Here is a 12,970-nt window from a genome sequence, read left to right as displayed (position 1 = left end):
AAGGTGTAACTGTATTTTCTATATGCATTCCCAGTTGATGGCCCTTACATGCACTTCAACGTTTTTTCATGGTTTAGGTCAAAAGAACTTTTTCACTCGAAGATTAGGATTGCCAAATGTGATCATTGTCAGTGCTTATGTTTATTCCCATGCATTTCTCACTAAAATAAAGTTCAGTCCTCAACGCCTTTCCTCCACTGAGGTGTTAACTGTATTTCCTATGCCAAAGTCATGGGCTTTACATGCCTTTTTATTCTTGTTCATGGTTGAGGAGAAGGCGATTTTTTTGTAAAGATTAGGACCATCATATGGGTTCATTTCCCATGCTTGTATTTTTTCCCTATCCATCATGCTGGCTGTCAAATAGAATCTCTTTACTTATTTATGTTCATGCAACATGTTTGATTTTTATACTTAAACATGTAGTTTCTATGTTCTCATACCTATGTTCATGGTTCAATGTTTATTAGATTTATAGATCTTTATATTTTACATCTTTATAAAGTTATGGTTAAATGGTCAAAGGCCAGTGAGATTTGAACCTTATCATTGCGTTTTTTGTTGTTGGATTTTTATTCCTTGACTCTAGTCAGAGATCTCGTTGGATTTTCATGACCTCATCAAGCTGATTTTGCCTTCATGGAATAGTATATGATAGCGTAGTAGATTGTTATGTTATTTTGAACATGCCCTCTTCATGATTTGTTGATGTTCACTGAACGATGTTCTGTCCTTTTATGCCTGTCATAATATGTGAATTGTCCTATTGCCCAAATCAAGGTCGGTTGTTATCTTTAAGTTGTGTGTTCGGTGAAAGTGTTTATTTTTATCTTGTGTGCTCGTGTATATATGTCTGTTGAAGTTCCTGGTCACATATAGTTTATGGTATGCTAGGATAATACAGGTGTTGATTAATTTTCAAAATTTTAACGTGGACACTCTTTTTTTCAGGTTGTTCTACAGTTCTGCTTCCAACCAAGATTGTCCATGCATTGAAACTCAATGAGGAAGACATAAATTCTCAGCCAAGCACGCAATTCTCAGCCAAGCACGCAATGTGGTATTTTGCCAAGCACATAATTCTCAACCAAACACACAATTTTTATCTAGGATCCTTAGATAATTTCTAATCTATTTGACTAAATTTTTATAGTTCAGGCTTGTTGGAAGGGGTGGTAACTATTGTGGTTGGTTGGTTGGAAATTGGTCTGCTATACAAATATGTTTTGTTGTAAAATGCATCATGGAAGTGATGGTCATTGTTGAAGGCTTGTATTTTAGCTAGTCCATGGTTTTCCAACTTCCATTTGTACAGTAAGTGGAAAAGATGTGATAGATTAATTTACCTTTTGTATCAGCATCATTACATGAAATGATGCTCTGGAAGCACCATGGAAGTATTATTCAATAATGTGGCAGTTTCCACGGTCTTAAGGAAACAGTTCTAACATTTTGTAATAAATTGAATATAATGAAATCCATTGCAGTGAATTTCTTACTAGCAATCTGTTATATTTCCAAACTTCTGATGTTCAGCTCCACTCCATTTTGATATCTTCCTTTTTAGGTCAGTAAAGCAGATCCGTTGCAATCACTGTACTTATCATTCCAATAGTAGCCCCTTTAAATTATTAATTAACCAATTTAAGCTAATAATGAAGATCCTTCCAAGTGTCCACTCTATTCCATCTATGTTCCTCAAACATGCCAATGAAAACATTGATTCATTCTTTGAAATCTGCTCCCTTCACCATATTTCCGCTTTTGAACCAATCTGCTAAGGAAGTGATTTCTGGTAAATATTTAACATAGAATGTGGCCCATAACCAATGGGGTCCAGAGATTGAAACCTGATCCTTTGCCACAATTTAATTATATGACTACTGGTAATATTATTGACAAAATGTCCCCTTTAAATCCTAGGCAGATTTATTGTTAGGGTTACTTTAAGTTAGGCATTGTATATGGGATGTCTTTATTTTGTAAACCCTAGCCTATTTTCTTCTATAAAATAAAGGCAGGGTGTTGGTGGTTAATCATTCAGTGAGCGCATTTAGAAGTTTAGTTGCATTGTATTTCTTTTTTTGTTCAATAAATAAAACAACAATGCACAGTACTTCAGTTCAACAGATCCATATAGCCTGCACCTTCAACATATCCATACAATGTTTGGGTCCATAAACAAATTGTAGTTTATGTGAAGGTGCAACAACATTTAAATAGGAAGATCAGTTAATAGGCATCTTATGGTCGTTGTATGTATTCATGCTTGTTTTAAATTAATAGTGTTTTCGAGACTTAGAAAGAAACTTATATGGTAGCTTTTATAAAATTAGAAGTGCTTTTATCAGTTCTGTTTTAGGCACAGATCTATCTTTCTAGGAAAAGCACATAGTACAGACAGGTTCCAGATTTAGAGCATAGTGACTATCCTAGGTAGAAGGTGCTTTATTCTAGGCAGCCTCTCTCATGCAAGTTAGACACTTTATCCTAAGCAGATTTAGTGTTGGGGTTATGTACTCTAAGTTAGTCTTTGTGCATGGGATGTCTTTATTTTTGTAAATCCTAGCCATTTGTCTTCCATGAAGAAAGAAAGGGTAGAGATGGTTAATCATTTAGTGAGTGTGTGTGTTTAGGAGTTGAGTTAATCGCATTGTATTTCCTATTTTTAAATTAATAATATAGTGATGTAGTATTGAGATTTTATATCTGTGTACTTGTTGTTCATACTTTTTCTAGAGGCATGTATTTATAGTTTAATGTACTCAGAATCTGCAGTTTTGATGGAAGTCTAGTAAATATGTTTCCTAGCTGTTGGGTTGATTTTTCTGCGTTGAACTAATTGCATTGTATTTCCTATTTTTTAATTAATAAAACAGTGACGCAGTATTGTGAGTTCAAACTTGTGTACTGGTTGTTATTATGCAAGTTGAAATCACAAGCTTGTTGGGTAATCTCTGTACAATCAAAGTGCCCTGGGATTTTTCAGGGTGCTGCATCCATATATATAGTCAAGAAACTAGTTTAAATAACACAAATCAAGTTTTCACCTCACCAGATTCTGGCAACATAAATTCTAAAAAATCGCACTAAAAACAACTTCGTCATTATGTACATCAGCGAACCACTTGTGATTTTGGAAAACCGTGAACCACCTCTAGCACTTCCTTTGGTGGTTTCTGGAAATGAAGAGGGGTACCAGCAAGATAAATTGTAGTCGTTGATCTAGATATGGATGGTTTAGCCAAACCACTTCCCACTGGTTCCCCTCAACATATCTTTCGTGCACTTCAAACCATCAACACTTCATTGATCTAGCTGTCAAACAACATGGATCATTGATTATTTCAACACTTATAAGGATTCCATGTCGACCCCATAATTCCCATCTCATAAATTACATGACGATCACTCAGGAATGCATTCTTATGAACTTTCTCATGGCCTTCATATGATTTCTAAAATGTGGTAGAGTTTCTCCAACATGAGAACAGGCATCCAATGAACATGGGAGGAAAGGCACCCACACATCCAAAATTACGAGAACTTTGTTGGAAGCCTCACCTAAGTAGTTGTTGTGTTATATTATTACTCGCTGGAGATGACATTCTGATGGAAAGATTTCGAAACTTAACCCATAAACTACCATTCAAAACTTCGCTGTGTAATGAGTCTGTGCACCTTAACAGAGAAGCACCTTATCAACTTATATGAACTTTGTAGTTTCATTCTACTAGCAATATTATGGGTACATTCTAATTGTGTAGGTGTTGTCTGACCAAGTTGCAATATTTCTGTCATTTTCTCATATATAACTTTCAGATGAATTCTTTCCTCAAACATTAAAGTGTGTCTTGCAAATGTCTGGTTGTTCCTTTTTCGAAAGATCATTCCAACGTGCATATACAAACTGGAATACATAAACCCTGAATAATAAAAGTCCAAGATTTTAGTATGCTTCAAGGCCACATCCAAATTTCAAGTGAAAGGCCATATTGGTGTGCCAAAATTTTCAGTGAAATGTTGCATTTATAAAAACAACCTCTCAGATATGAATTTCCATTTTACCCATGATAGGCCTAACAAAGTTACAAATTATGTTTCAACGCTAGAACCCTGATACTGAAATTTTACACAAGCATATGATGGCTTGAAAACATCATTAGAATAGCCTTTAAATTACCTAATGAGATCTTGGGTAACAATACCTGAATATGTAGCATGGAAATATTGGGCCATAAGAAATATCGTACATATCATAATGAACTTTGAAAATGCCAATGAAATCCTCGACTCCTTGACACCCAACATATTTATTGACCATATTTTGATTGTGAATAATAGATATTTTCTACAGTCATCAGTAAACATATATTTCCAGCACTAGACCCTAACATAAATATTTCAAGTTTAGGAGTTTCTAGTTGTGCACCTTAGCAGAGAAGCACCTTCTCAACTTATATGAACTTTGCATTTTCATTCTACTAGCAATATTATGGGTACATTCTAATTGTGTAGGTGTTGTCTGACCAAGTTGCAATATTTCTGTCATTTTCTCATATATAATTTCAAATGAATTCTTTCCTCAATCATTAAGGTCTGTCTTGCAAATGCCTGGTTGTTCCTTTTTCGAAAGATCACTCCAACGTGCATATACAAACTGGAATCCATAAATCCTGAATAATAAAAGTCCAAGATTTTAGTACGCTTCAAGGCCACATCCAGATTTCAAATGAAAGGCCATATTGGTGTGCCAAATTTTTTAGTGAAACGTTGAATTTATAAAAACAACCTCTCAGATATGAATTTCCATTTTACCCATGATAGGCCTAACAAAGTTACAAACTATGTTCCAATGCTAGAACCCTGATACTGAAATTTTACACAAGCATATGATGGCTTCAAAACATCATTAGATTAGCCTTTAAATTACCTAATGAGATCTTGGGTAACAATACCTCAATCTGTAGCATGGAAATATTGGGCCATAAGAAATATCATACATATCATAATGAACTTTGCAAATGCCAATGAAATCCTCGACTCCTTGACACCCAACATAGTTATTGACCATATTTTGATTGTGAATAATAGACATTTTCTGCAGTCATCAGTAAACATATCTTTCCAGCACTGGACCCTAACATAAATATTTCGAGTTTAGGAGTTTCTAGTTGTGCACCTTAGCAGAGAAGCACCTTCTCAACTTATATGAACTAATTGTAATATTAGTTCAAATAAATTGATTTTATAAACTTATAAACTTTAATAACATGAATATTAAAGACATTAGATTTAATAGGAGAACACATCAACGCAACATCATCAAACTTATTAAATAATTAAATAAAATACAATAAATAATTAAAATTAAATTGAACTAAGTCAGTTGTCCTAAAAATTCCCTAAAAAAACATATTTATAACCAACACTTCACTTCTTTGTAAATCAAGTCCTGACGATGAGTCTTGTTCTAGACTCGAAACATAGACAATGCAAAAATGAAAACTGTGGAATATCTGAGTACTAAATCTCAAAAACCACACCACAGAAATCTGCAAAACATTATATGAACTTTGTAGTTTCATTATACTAGCAATATTATGGGTACATTCTAATTGTGTAGGTGTTATGTGAGAAGTTGCAATATTTCTCTCATTTTCTCATATACAAATTTCAGATGAATTCTTTCCTCAATCATTAAGGTTTGTCTTGCAAATGCCTCATTGTTCCTTTTTTGAAAGATCATTCCAATGTGCATATAAAAACTGGAATCCATAAATCATGAATAATAAAAGTCCAAGATTTTAGTATGCTTCAAGGCCACATCCAGATTTCAAATGAAAGGCCAGATTGGTGTGCCAAAATTTTGAGTGAAATGTTGCATTTATACAAACAACCTCTCAGATATGAATTTCCATTTTACCCATGATAGGCCTAACAAAGTTACAAACTATGTTTCAACGCTGGAACCCTGATATAAAAACTTTACACAACTATATGATGGCTTCAAAACATCATTAGATTAGCCTTTAAATTACCTAATGAGATCTTGGGTAACAATACCTCAATCTGTAGCATGGAAATCTTGTGTCGTAAGAAATATCGTACATATCATAATGAACTTTGCAAATTCCAATGAAATCCTAGACTCCTTGACACTGAACATAGTTATTGACCATATTTTGATTGTGAATAATAGACATTTTCTGCAATCATCAGTAAACATATCTTTCTAGCACTAGACCCTAACATAAATATTTCGAGTTTAGGAGTTTCTAGTTGTGCACCTTAGCAGAGAAGCACCTTCTCAGCTTATATGAACTTTGTAGTTTCATTCTACTAGCAATATTATGGGTACATTCTAATTGTGTAGGTGTTGTCTGACCAAGTTGCAATATTTCTGTCATTTTCTCATATATAAATTTTAGATGAAATCTTTCCTCAATCATTAAGGTTTGTCTTGCAAATGCCGGGTTGTTCCTTTTTTGAAAGATCATTCCAATGTGCATATACAAACTGGAATCCATAAATCCTGAATAATAAAAGTCCAAGATTTTAGTATGCTTCAAGGCCACATCTAGATTTCAAATGAAAGGCCATATTGGTGTGCCAAAATTTTCAATGAAACGTTGCATTTATACAAACAACCTCTCAGATATGAATTTCCATTTTACCCATGATAGGCCTAACAAAGTTACAAACTATGTTTCAACATTGGATCCCTGATACTGAAATTTTACACAAGCATATGATGGCTTCAAAACATCATTAGATTAGCCTTTAAATTACGTAATGAGATCTTGGGTAACAATACCTCAATCTGTAGCATGGAAATCTTGGGCCATAAGAAATATCGTACATATCATAATGAACTTTGCAAATACCAATGAAATCCTTGACTCCTTGACACCCAACATAGTTATTGACCATATTTTGATTGTGAATAATAGACATTTTCTACAGTCATCAGTAAACATATCTTTCCAGCACTGGACCCTAACATAAATATTTCGAGTTTAGGAGTTTCTAGTTGTTCCAGAAGCATATCTAGATCTAGATATTACTTATGGTAGACATTATCAAGTAGGCTCTCAAGAGCTATGTTAAAAACACCATGGCTCAAGACATTCTATGAATTATAACAATATCTTGAACCATAGTCTAGGATACCGATAAAACTGTTGTTTTCATAACGTAAGTAGCAGGCTACTAAGTTCCCTGATGTCGACATTTCCATAAAATCAATTTAATAATAGAATTGCAAAATGCCAACGCGGCCTAATATGAATTCTATAAGTTCAATGCCTCCCACTAAAGATATATAATGGACCTTTACATCACAATGATGAATAATCAACAATGTTTTTACAGTTTGTTCAGAACTGTAGCAAGAAAGGCCTAATTGGATTTAACCCTGAATCAAATTGATAGTATTTAGTAATTTGTCTTGCAGCTTGTTCTAATAACAATCACAACTCTTTGAGCTAATACAATACTTCACAATAAACACAACAGTGAGTCACACTCCAATACTCTTTTTACTGAATGTTTAACCAAGAATACTGATAAAAATCACAAATATGTGCTGCCCATTCTGAAAACTCTGCCAACATTTATGCCATTAGAGCTCCAACAAATAATATAACACAACTACCCATGCATAACAGTTTTTCAAGCAAGAGCATGGTGTAAACATAACATGCACATGCCTTCTCAGAATTTGGATTTGAAAGATCTGCCATCAAACATAGGGGCTCACTCTGTATGCAGAGAATGTAAACTTTTATTTGAAAAAATTATGTACATAACAGTAAGTTACATCATAGCTACAAAGAGTAACTCTACAAGCAAAACATTGTTCCGAGCTTTTGTCAAGAGTAAGTTAGTAGCTCGAATCAAATTGATAGTATTTAGTAAGTTAGCTTGCAGCTTGTTCTAATACTATAAATATTAAGCACCATGCAGTAAGCCAATCATTAACTTATTTCTTTTCCATCATGTTTATTGAATCTCTTTATTCTTATCTAATACAAAATATAAAAGTAATGAGCCAATCATTATCTCACTCCATAGTATTTAATATTTGTTATGAAAACAAAATAACCTGCGACAACACCAATAAATATAATCAGTATGCATTTATCTATCCATTTAAATCTATATATAAAATCTACAAATTTAGAATTGACCAGGCAATGGGCATGAAAAGTCTATAATATCTCATTCATTCATGGCAGATACTATATCAGAGAACTTCACTTCTTACTCTAGACCTTTTCATAGCAGATATTGCTTCTCCTTTATGCTGTAATACTCTTGTGCAGATAAATGTTGAACCTCTCCAACAATCTCACCTAATAATCATCTAAATCCTAGATATTCATATGATCCGTGGTGAGATTTTTGGCGAGGTTAAGCATTCTGTCGCACAACAAAAATATAAACAAATATACCCAAAGCAATTTGACTTGAGAAAACAAAAAAAAAGGGGATCTATAACTTCAATCTGCAACCAAAAGTTTAGACTGCAGAGCCCAAATAGTAAGGATGGGATGAATAGTTGACTATTCCCCTGGTTATTATCAGAGGTGAGCATCGTTGACTCAAAGTGTCTGGCTTGTGGAGATGAAGTGGAAGTTGGCTGAATTTATGGAATAATATTTTTTATTGTTGCATTTCTTGATAAGGTTCGGTCGTATGGATGGCCTGGCCTTCTAAAAAACCTTCATGTTGTCCATTCCTTTGAAGCAAAACACATGATGTTTTCCCAAAAAGGAAAAAAGGTTTGCTAATCATCTCTAGTGATATACTTGATTATATAAAAATAAATTGAAATACATCCATTCAACAAATGCATTATAAGAACATAAAAACTGAACAGGATGTGGCTTCTATTAATAGCAGATGTACAGTTTCAAGTAGGTATTTTAGTTGACCAGTCGAGGTGCTAGAATGTAGTGCTTATTAAATTGCCATTTTCCGGATTCATTTGTAAATTTACTGTTTTCTAATAGAATTAAGTTTTTTTTAAATGCCTTTAGGCTTTAGACAACCTTCAACCCTATTTGTCCTGTCAAGTAGGTACAACAATAAAGAAAATAGAACAGTCATTCTGCTGTGCAAAAGTGGAACGATCAACAGTGGATATGTGAGAGAGATTTGGATGTTTTGATAAAGTTCTTGAGCCAGGCAACCAATATTTACTATGCTATTGAGGTTGTATATGCCCACTGTTGGATTTAAGCAAGTACATTATCTAGCGGTGGGCATATACAGCCGCCGCGCATTAATGGTCAATAGCACTGTAAATATTGGTTTCCCTTGAGCCAGGCCTCCACTGTTTTCCATGGGTTTTTGGGAGTCAAATTGGAGACTATCTTTCCTTATGGGTACAAAATCTAGATGTGTGATGTGAAACAAAGACAAAAATATGTAGCTTAGTGCTATTCTATGACATGATTATAGGTTTAGTGATATGTAGAAGATCACAAATACTTTTAGCTGCTATATGTACCAATTCAGAGTGCGGTAGATTTGTAATTTATGCAGCTTATGGATGTAAATTAATAATTGTTCATGATATGTACGCCTATCTGAGGCATTTTCAACACAAAGAAAAAAAAGAAAAAGAAAAAGAAATCAATTAGACAACACCATAATGTATTAATGATAATCACAAAACCATGAACCAATTACTTTTCTCAAAATACATTTGTCCATATACATGGAATATATTACATTTGTCCATAAATTTGTCTCCCATACAAAAAACCGTAATCGTTGCATGTTGGGGAAAAATAAAACATTAACAAGTTCTTCTTTAGTGAAAGAACCATGCTATGATAGACCCAAGAAAAATGATAACAACAACCCATTCGCATACTGGGGATCTATATTGATGGTGATCAATGATTTATGTTGTAGTGGATGGTGATCCTATGTCATATTTGACATCTACATATGTGCTTAAAAATGCTCTGGACATTATATCACTGGACATCTTTTCAATGTCTGCAGAGTGATTGATGGTAAAATATTGAAATTGACAACTCCAATTTATTGCTTCCTTATAAAGGAGTTTTAAATTGTCCTTCTGAACCCGATAGATGCCTTTCATCTGATTACATATCAACTCCGAGTTGGTGAAGACTTCAATATCATTGACATCATGTTGTTTTTCCTCTTTTAGCCCTTCAACAAGGGTAGTGTAATATGCCTCATTGTTTTCGTCATTCGAGGCACTTCTCTCTTTCCATGAAATAAATGATTTGTTGCCATATTGTAAAGGAAAATTTTAACAACTGCTCGACCTAGATTTGGAAAGTAGAACACTTCAATGCATAAACGCCACTTTTGCACCATTTTTTACACTTCAAAAACCTCGAAAATAAGATAACAATAAATTCATATTAAACAAGTAGATAATTATCTATTTCTTAATGCTTAGCATTTTTTCAGTCATATATAATTCAAAAAAGCAGATAATGTTTTTCGCAAATTCAATGTAAGACTGACTGAAAATTTTCGTTGGAGTATCAGAACCAATTGAATGTCATATTTCCTACTAGTAGTTATAAGGTGGAGCTAGAAATTCCATTTCAGAGCTTGCAAGGATAATTTTCAAAACAGTAAGATTTCTTAAGTGCACCAGTCTTAAAAAGTTCATGCGTGCTCAGAAAGATAAATTAGTGTGATGTATGTAGTTTGATGATGTTATGGGGTATATAGTGGAATTTAAGATGGCCTCACGACACTTTTGATTATTTGAGTAGTTTCTCTGATTTAGAATTCTTTCTTTGCAACATTCTAACTAAAATTGAAATTAATGTTCAATCTAGTATGTACTTTGTTTTGAGAATTTAGAATGTTAATGATTTTTCCCCGCAACTTAACCACAGCTTTCAGCTATTTGTCTTGGAATTGAATATTTCCTCAAGTGTATATTCATATTAAACTAAAGCATGTTGTGTAATTACCTAAGAGATCTATCATGTTTTAAATTTTAAAAGGTCGTGCATTTTGTGCCTTCATTAAAGCTTCTCATGCTTGTGGTGAAGTGTCCTACTAGAAAATGAAGAGCTAGCAAAGCTTACGAATATCCCTACAGATTTCTGTAGATGTTTGTATGGTCAGTATATAAGTTGTTACTTCTAATGTTGTTTGCTGAATCTTTTAAATGTCTCATTGAGCATTCTTGTTTTTAAGCTATAAGTTTACATCATTTTATGATACCTAGATCTTCGTTGAGAGTTTATTCATTTTTGAGGTAAGATTCAGGAGAGTTTACCCCTATGCCAGTATAAGCAATTCTCATAGTTTTCTTTATTTTTAATGATATTGGTTCTTTGTGTCTTGTTAATCCCTTCACAGAATTTGTGAAAGGTTGGTTTTGGTGATTTGGAAATTTCTGTCTTGTTTTACTTTACTTTCTCTATATATGGGATATGTAAAGAAAAAATCCCTGGGTTGGGAAGAAATATACCAAGTTGTTCTCATTAGTTGAAGGATGTTTTCAAATTATCTAGCATGGGAACTTTAGGCCTCATTGATGGCCGGTTACTGGAAATATTGAAGGATATGGTTTTTATTGATTTGTAGGTAATGCTTGATTTCATATTTAAATGATCTGTGAATACAGGATGTATCACAACAAAGGAGCTTGACACAGTAATGCATTCTTTGGGTTAAAACCCAACTGAATCAGAGCTGCAAGATATGATAAATGAGGTTGATGTAGGTGGTAATGGTACCATTGACTTTGTCGAGTTCCTAAATTTCATGGCACGGAAAGTGAAGGACATTGATTCTAAAGAAGAGCTGAAGGAAGCATTTCGGGTTTTCGAAAAGGCCCAGAATGGTTTCATATCTCCTGTCGAGCTACGCCATGTCATGACAAATTTAGGGGAAAAACTCACTGATGAAGAAGTTGATGAGATGATTTGGGAGGCTGATGTGGATGGTGATGGACAAATTAACTATGAGGAATTTGTCAAAGTAATGATGGCTAAGTGATTTCCATCTTTAATATCAACAACGTTTTCTGTTTTTTCCTTTAACACTGTTGTTAGCTCTGTGGGGGACAAAAACACTAAATTTCAAATGATCTTCATGGGGAAGAATGATAATCAGTGTATGGAATACCGTGTATTTTTTACCTGTGTGATGATCCTTTTAGTAATGTAAATTCTTGTACTTTCATATTGTTTAAGAATGAAATATCTGATGCATTTTCGAGAAAGGAAACAAAAACAATATATTTTCAGATGGGGAATATTATAGAAGCTTCAGATGTGGTCCTAGAGTTCTTCAAGGAGGGAGTTCTAGTTCCTTTTTCATGAGTTGGGTATCAACTGAAAGCTTAGCGTTCAAAGGTCATATATGATTTTATTCATCATATAAAGGTTGTGAATTTTCCATAAAGGCGTGATATGTAATTTTTTTAGTTTTATATTCTGTGAAGATTAACATTGCTTATTCTTAATTTATGGTCTGTTTGATTTAGCCTATTTTGCTTTTGCAATGTACATATTTACCATCTAAGGATCTCCTACACTCGAAGACCCGACCTTACAATATTTCCCAGAACATGAAACATACTCTGCAATTTTTTTCAAAATCAAAATCTGTGCTGTGAACAATCAAAATCGTTGCATAGAACACAAAATTGAATTTTTTATTTTACAAGCCTTTATAAATTGGGGCTGCTCTTAATTCTATTAGAAAAGTCTTTAATCCCAATTAGAACTGAAGTTACAAATAAGTTTTTCCAAAGTGAGATATAAATGTAGCTTGGGATTGTATTGTGGAGTAAAGAATATATACAGGGAATGAAATTGGTGTGCTTGACGAAAGAAAACATGAATTCTAGCTGGATTTATTTGCAAAGAAATGGGGTGGGAGAAGATTGTGGGTGGGTTGAAGGTGGGTGTTATTGTGGGTCACTTGATATTGTCAATATTTATTTGTA

General features: G+C 33.6%; 1 pseudogene; it reads left to right on the top strand.

Moving 5' to 3' along the window:
- Positions 1-11,673: 11,673 nt before the first annotated feature.
- LOC149231861 (calmodulin-like) lies at positions 11,674-12,015 on the top strand (annotated as a pseudogene).
- Positions 12,016-12,970: the final 955 nt, after the last annotated feature.

Source organism: Pinus tabuliformis, chromosome J (assembly GCF_031772625.1).
Source record: "Pinus tabuliformis cultivar Carrire ecotype Pingquan chromosome J, CPIR1, whole genome shotgun sequence".
Lineage (NCBI taxonomy): Eukaryota > Viridiplantae > Streptophyta > Pinopsida > Pinales > Pinaceae > Pinus > Pinus tabuliformis.
Note: the sequence above shows the minus strand (reverse complement) of the source record. Positions and strands in the feature narration are given on the sequence as shown.